Consider the following 7410-nt stretch of genomic DNA (forward strand, 5'->3'; position numbering starts at 1 on the left):
ATCCGATGCACTTCATTCCTTCTTCCTTTGATAGAGTATCGATACTCACATCAGCTCCGTTGTAAACCACCAGACCTCTTGTTGGATTATTATCCAACAGTGTCCTTCATATTCGAATAACCTTGTGAGCCTTTCCACGGATATATAAAGCCTTTGGTAAATTATATCCTCTGCTTTCTCAACCATGCTCTGTTTTCGAGCTGGTGGTATTTACTATTGAAGCTTGTGGTATATGTTTCCATGATACCCTGACGGGTTGAACCTATGCCTTCCTTAATATGTTTGAACTCGAAAGTTTTCATGAGTCATACTCTTCTGGTATTTTGCTGGATAAAATTTCAAGACTACAACTTCTTCGAAAGTGAGAGGTGAATGGAAGGTTATACATTGAAGAAGTGGGAGTCGACCTTGAACTTTGTGTTCATGCCCATGGACACGATATAGATCCTACCATAGAAGCTTCTTGTAGTAATAACTATTTCGTTGATATAATATCATTTGGTATTTGTGAATTGATCCTATGCAATCATGGTTCCGACCATATTTTCTCTTCGATCCCATTTCTCAGACAAGTTAAAGCACTTGTCTTTTGCAAGTCAATACACCAGTCCAACCTCTACTTTGATCTACTGTCGAGTATTACCCTTTGGTATCTCGAGAATATCTAAGAACCGTGTTGCATCTTATGAGTCTTCATCAGCTATTATTTCTCACTGATTCCAATTTTTCATGGGTTCTGAGTTGTTAGTCGTTCAAGAACACCGGTAAGTGAACCAATTCCACACTCTGGTTCGATAACTCTAAGTAATCTTTGTTGCTTACGAGTTTAATAATCCTTCAAGTCATTCCTAGCCTGATCGGCAATATCATTATTGTGCTAAATTTCAACCGTGCTACCTGGTCCTTCCCGGAGCACAATTTTCGACGATGATCTAAGCTTACGTCGATCTTCCTCATCATGTCATTTCGCCTTGAATAGCAAACTTGGTTTGGAGTTTGTGTCATACCCTTGGTTCCAATAACCTTTCGCTTCACCATTCATTTGACTCGATGTCATCACCGATGAATTACATCTTGAAATCTCTCGACAAATGTGTCATGATCATCATCTACATTCTGAGCTCTTCCAAGATAACTATTGAATTCTTGGTGAGAAATACCACCCTTGCCCCTCGATGATCTGTGTTATCATCGACAACATTATTGCCTCCCCTCTGACACAAACTTGATCATGTTATGGAGCTCCTTGCTATCCAGCTTATGTTATGTTCTACCTTATGTACCATTGTCTTTTATGTCAAGAATTTCGCGAGAATTTCACCACCCCTTAAGAATGCTTGATACAAGTGATATTTATTATCATCACCATTCTTTTCTTGGTCCCCGTGATGTTTCTAACCAGAATACCGACAAATGGTCTGTGATGTGTAAATTCAAAACTTCTAGCAACCCTATTGATTTGAAGTTATTCATTCTTAGATTATTAGTTATGGAATCATCATTCCAGCATTGATCATGCTACCTAAGCCCATATCTCGCGTGCACCTTTCAACAAATGTTTTATTGTGTATGTTTCCTCGAGCATACATCATTATATCATTTGATCTGACAAATGTTATCTCCTTGTTCACATAATTGTGGAAATCCATCTTTTTTGAAAACTTGTTGAATTGCCGCTGAGACCATCAGCCACCTCCTCATCCTCTCCTTGGTTTAATAATGAACTCTTGTTTTGGAACTTGCTTCTACAGTTCATTTCCCGATAATCTTATAAGGTCATCTCGTCGATTTGTGTTGCACCTTTTCTTCTCAGGCATCTTGAGTCTGAGGTATCCTGACACCAATTGGATCTAAACCTCAGTCAGATATGATGGTTGGGACATATTTCCAAGAGTTATAACATTGGTCTTCATGTGACCCGGTAAGGTGATGTCGTGCCTAGCACCGCTGGCCGGAGGACCTATTGTTACAGTTTCCTTTTGGCAATGTTAAACCCTTCTTCCATGAGGAAATTGAAGACTTATTCTATAAGTTGTTCCTAATAAATCCTTTGTGTATCCAAAGTCTAACCTTCACCTGATGATCATGTCAATGCTATCCCGAAGCATTTGTGTGGTACTCCAATTTTCAATAAGAACATTTGAAGCACAATGCTAAAATTTCTTTATTAGTTACCCAAACACTATTGTATGGGTAATGTCATGATATTTCTCTCCCCTTTCCTAAAGGGTTTTCTACGTTATATCCTGTCATGGATATCATTGCTTTGTTTGTCCTTGGGAAGGATATACCCTTGAATTGTGTGTTTAAACACATTTTCCTTTCCATTGTTCTGTTTAAACTGATGATCACATTTTTCCTTTCCATTGGTTTGTTCGACCTTTCTCGTGATCTATATAATCTAAGCAGTAATAATTCACTGCTTATGTAAACACCTTGGTGTGCAACTCTGTCAGTGAGACCCTGTTTATACTGTTGGTGACATTTCGGTAACCATCGATGGACGAGAACTTTGCCTATTGGTCCGCCTCGTTCAACGAGCAGGAAATGGTTCTCTTCGTCCCTCGCCCTTGGTACCGATGTTGTTGCTGCCATAACTGACAGGCTATTCCCTGACATGCCTTGCTTACATGATCATGCAAGACATCACCGCCCTTCCTACTTTTAACCCACATGATGGACCCATAACCCACAGGTCCCAGGATCAAAACCTGACTCTCCTGTACCCCCTGTTTCCAAAGTTATTCCTCATGCATGGCTTCATATGTGACTCACAAGCCACCTTCTGAGAGATCATCAATTCTGGTATCAGACACAATACTAATTCCCATTGCTCTGAACCCCATTCACACTCTCGGTTGGGCGTTAAATGATTGCCCACCCGCTTAAAACTTCTCATGCCTTCTTTTATATCTCAATGATTTTCCCGAGTTTCAATTCGAGAGATACTTTCTAGCACATCCCCGGAGTTATACCTGATAATAAACCTTGTAGAGGTCCGTCCTTCCAAAATTACCCCTTATCCTTTTCGTAAGTACGATGAAGATCCTGAAGAAAGGTTGACGACTTCATCATGATGACCAGAAGCGGAGAAATGAAGACCTCTACGTTATGGATCGACCTCTTTGGGAAGAGCAACCAACAATGAGAAGATCCGTTAGAATTTCGCAACCAGAACTTTCCCCTTACTCCACCTCTTAAATCTCGGGACGAGATTTCTTGTAGTGGAGGAGATTTGTGACACCCCCAATGGTTACCTACAGTAATCTCCCACTAATGGTGCTTTGTCATCACCTGTTTGCTAAATTCAATTTTCACTTGATCAAAATTCAAGTCAAACTCAAGTTTAAAATAAAGTAAAATATATATTTATTCAAAAAGCAAAATAAAAATGTTTGTGGTGTTGAAAATATTCACTAACTGTTTGTTATGTGGAAATCAACACTATTTAAGTTGTTAAAATGCCCCTAGAAATTAAATAGTGGGCCAACAACCATTTTTAACCGACCATTTCAATTTCAAAAAATGGTTAAACAACTCTAATGCTATGAGACTTTTTGTACAACATCAAAATACTGCAATGGAATTATGTGCAAAGTTTTAACCCTGGAAAAATTCATTTAGTACACAGGCTAAATGCAAAGCTGAGACAAGTGGTAAAAAAGGGAAATTAAAACTAACCCATTGTGCACTCTGGGCCCAAGTACACAGGATGTTGGCCCAAACCCACCTGGGTCATCTCCCATCTCCTACTACAGATTGATATGTCGGCTCAATCTTTCGGAGGTGCTCATAGGGGTAGAATGTGCGTGTGTGCGTTCATAGGGGTAAGTGCATGCGCGTGTATATGAGCGCTTGTGTCTGTACTGATGCTCAAAAAAAACCTCCTACTACAGGAGGCAGGAGGCCGCACCCCGGCCACGTGCCGACCATCCCCGTCTTCCCTGGCGCCCCCACAAAGGACCCCCGCGACCCCCTGGCAAACCCTAACGCCCATTCCCTCTCGTTCCCCTCTCTGCCTCTCGATTTTGTCCGCCCCCGAGAACATGGTCGTCGCCGCTTCGTTGTTGCCGCGGACACCAGACTCCCCTTGCCGTGCTAGCCTGCCTAGAACAACCGCCACATCGCGCTGGTCCTCTCCACCCCTTGGGTTCGTTGCCTCGCTGCCCAACTCGTCGCCATCGCCGGTCTTCTCTGCCACAGTCACCGTCGTTCGTCGCCAGATGCCGCCGCTCCGGTCCACCTCCGGCCTCCCCGGCCATGCCCCCGAGTTCGCAGTGAGCTTCTCATCCATCTTCCCCCGTTTCCCCCTTCGATCGGACGCCGTAGGCTGCTCATCCCGTCGTGCCCGAAGCTCCGTGCCTGCGGGCTGCGGCCATAATCAGCCGCCCATGGTCGCGCCCATGGTCGCGCCCCTGGCCGCGTCCGGCCGCGTGCGCGTGCGCTTGCGCTTGCCGCGCCCTGGCCGCCCGCTGCTCCTAGCTACTTGGTGCGCTGCTGCTCAACTGCTTCTGCTTGCTACTCCGCTGCCGTCGCTCATTGTTTTGCTGCTGCTCCTGCTAATTAGTCGTTGGTGCTGCTCCTAAGCACTGCTTGTAGTTGCTGCGACTTGCCGCTGTTGAATTCTCCTACAGCCGCTACTAGTTGCTGCTAATGGCCATGGCCAAGTGTGGCATGTGCTATGTGTGCGTGTGTGTGCAGAGCCTCACGGCTGGATGTGCCATCAGGCCAGCCCAAAAATCAATTAGGGACTAATCCCTCTCTAGTATGTACTAACTGCCCCCACTTTGAGTCTATTACATGTGGCCCCCACTAAGTAAATTGTTTAACTAAATAATTTAAACGCATGTTACACTTACACATGGGTCCACTGACCCTGTTGACCGATCAATCTTTGACCTGGTCAACAGTCAACCAACCCCCCCGACCCCACTGTCAGACACTAGGCTAGGCAATCCTTGGGTACCCATATCAATTCCATCTTTTAAATTCGAATTATAAGAAACTACAAAGTGTTATAAAAACTTTGAAAATTAATATAAAATAATTCGTAACTCAGATGAAAATAATTTATATATGAAAGTTGCTCAGAACGACGAGACGAATCCGAATACGCGGTCCGTTCGTCCTTCACACATCCCTAGCATAGCAAACACGCAACTTTGTCCCTCCAATCCGTTTGTCCGAAAACGCGAAACACCGGGAATACATTCCTGGATGTTTCCCCCCTTCGCCGGTATCGCCTACTACTGCATTAGGTCACCCTAGCACCACGTATTGCCATGTTATAGTTTGTCTTGCTTTGATTGCTTTATTATTTATTTGTGTTCCCCTTCCGTTACTTCTTTCCGGTAGATTTCGAGACCGCCGTTGTTACCCGCGTGATCGACTACATCGACAGCGACCCCTCCTTCTTGCCAGAGAAATCAGGCAAGCCCCCCCCTTCGATCACCAGATATCGCCTATTCTTCTCTCTACTGCTTGCATCAGAGTAGTGTAGCATGTTACTGCTTTCCGTTAATCCTATTCTGATGCATAGCCTGTCCTTGCTACTTCTGTTGTTACCTTTACCTGCAATCCTAAATGCTTAGTATAGGATGCTAGTATTCCATCAGTGGCCCTACATTCTTGTCCGTCTGCCATGCTATACTATCGGACTGTGATCATTTGGGAGGTGATCACGGGTATATACTAGACATATTACACATGATACATGTGGTGACTAAAGTCGGGTAGGCTCATAGAGTACCCGCAAGTGATTTCGATGTGGGGGGCTGAAAGGATAGGTGGCTCCATCTAGGTAGTGGTGGGCGTGAGTTCCCGAGGGCTCCCAACTGTTACTTTGTGGCGGAGCGACAGGGCAGGTTGAGACCACCTAGGAGAGAGGTGGGCCTGGCCCTGGTCGGCGTTCGCGAATACTTCAATTAACACGCTTAACGAGATCTTGGTATTTGATCTGAGTCTGGCCACTGGCCTATACACACTAACCAACTACGCAGGAACAGTTATGGGCACTCGACGTCGTGCTATCAGCCGAAGCCTTCGTGACGTCAGCCACAGAGCGGCGCGCGCCGGATTGGACTGGAACGCCTGCTCTTGTATTAGGGATGCTAGGTCTGCTTACCGGCCGCGTTCGTAACGTGCAGGTGTGCAACGGGCGATGGGCCCAGACCCCTGCGCTGTAGGATTTACACCGGCGTGCGGACCTCTCTGTTGTGCCTAGGTGGGGCTGCGACGTGTTGATCTTCCGAGGCCGGGCATGACCCAGGAAAGTGTGTCCTGCCAAAGGGGATCGAGCGTGTTGGGAAATGTGGTGCACCCCTGCTGGGAAGTTGATCTATTCGAATAGCCGTGTCCCTCGGTAAAAGGACGACCCAAAGTTGTACCTTGACCTTATGACAACTAGAACTGGATACTTAATAAAACACACCCTTCCAAGTGCCAGATACTACCGGTGATCGCTCCCTCACAGGGCGATGAGGGGAGGATCACCGGGTAGGATTATGCTATGCGACGATACTTGGTTAACTTACCATCTACTCTCTTCTTCTGCTGCAAGATGGAGGTTACCAGAAGCGTAGTCTTCGATAGGACTAGCTATCCCCCTTTTATTTCGGCATTCTACAGTTCAGTCCACATATGCTATCCCTTTCCCATTTGATACCAATGCATGCATATGTAGTGTAGCTCCTTGCTTGCGAGTACTTTGGATGAGTACTCACAGTTGCTTTGCTCCCCCTTTTCCCCCTTTCTATACCCGATTGCTGCGACCAGACGATGGAGTCCAGGAGCCAGACGCCACTGTCGATGACGACTGCTAGTACTCGGGAGGTGCCTACTACTATGTGCAGGCCGCTGACAACGACCATGAGTAGTTTAGGAGGATCCCAGGCAGGAGGCATGCGCCTCTTTCGATTTGCATCCCAGTTTGTGCTAGCCTTCTTAAGGCAAACTTGTTTAACTTATGTCTGTACTCAGATATTGTTGCTTCTGTTGACTCGTCTATGATCGAGCTCTTGTATTCGAGCCCTCGAGGCCCATGGCTTGTAATATGTTTCTTGTATGACTTATTTTATTTGAAGAGTTGTGTTGTGATATCTTCTCGTGAGTCCCTGATCTTGATCGTACACGTTTGCGTGTATGATTAGTGTATGGTCAAATCGGGGGTGTCAGACACATGCACGCGACCGGCTATACCTCCCACACAGCTGGCACCTCGACCCCAACCACAGTCTGGTGTCAGTCGTGCCACAGTCTGAGCGCGCACACACACTAGAGATCCACAACCTCTGTGCCCTCCTCTCGCAGGAGCAACGACGCAACCCTGCATATGCGTCGAACTCCATGAACCGGGATGTCTGGTTCCTGACGGAGCACGATGCGCGCCGCCGTGGGGTCGTCCAGATGGAT

The 7410-nt window shown here is 46.0% G+C and overlaps 1 long non-coding RNA gene across 1 annotated transcript; it reads left to right on the forward strand.

Annotated features, from left to right (window-relative positions):
• Positions 1-3965: 3965 nt before the first annotated feature.
• On the forward strand, positions 3966-7075 carry LOC147985698 (uncharacterized). The gene is made up of 3 exons (XR_015615139.1): positions 3966-4277; positions 5356-5430; positions 6775-7075. It is a non-coding gene; the product is annotated as an uncharacterized LOC147985698 (long non-coding RNA).
• The last annotated feature ends 335 nt before the right edge of the window (positions 7076-7410 follow it).

This window comes from Triticum urartu, chromosome 2A (genome assembly GCF_056163025.1).
Source record: "Triticum urartu cultivar PI428250 chromosome 2A, HENAU_Tu73, whole genome shotgun sequence".
NCBI lineage: Eukaryota > Viridiplantae > Streptophyta > Magnoliopsida > Poales > Poaceae > Triticum > Triticum urartu.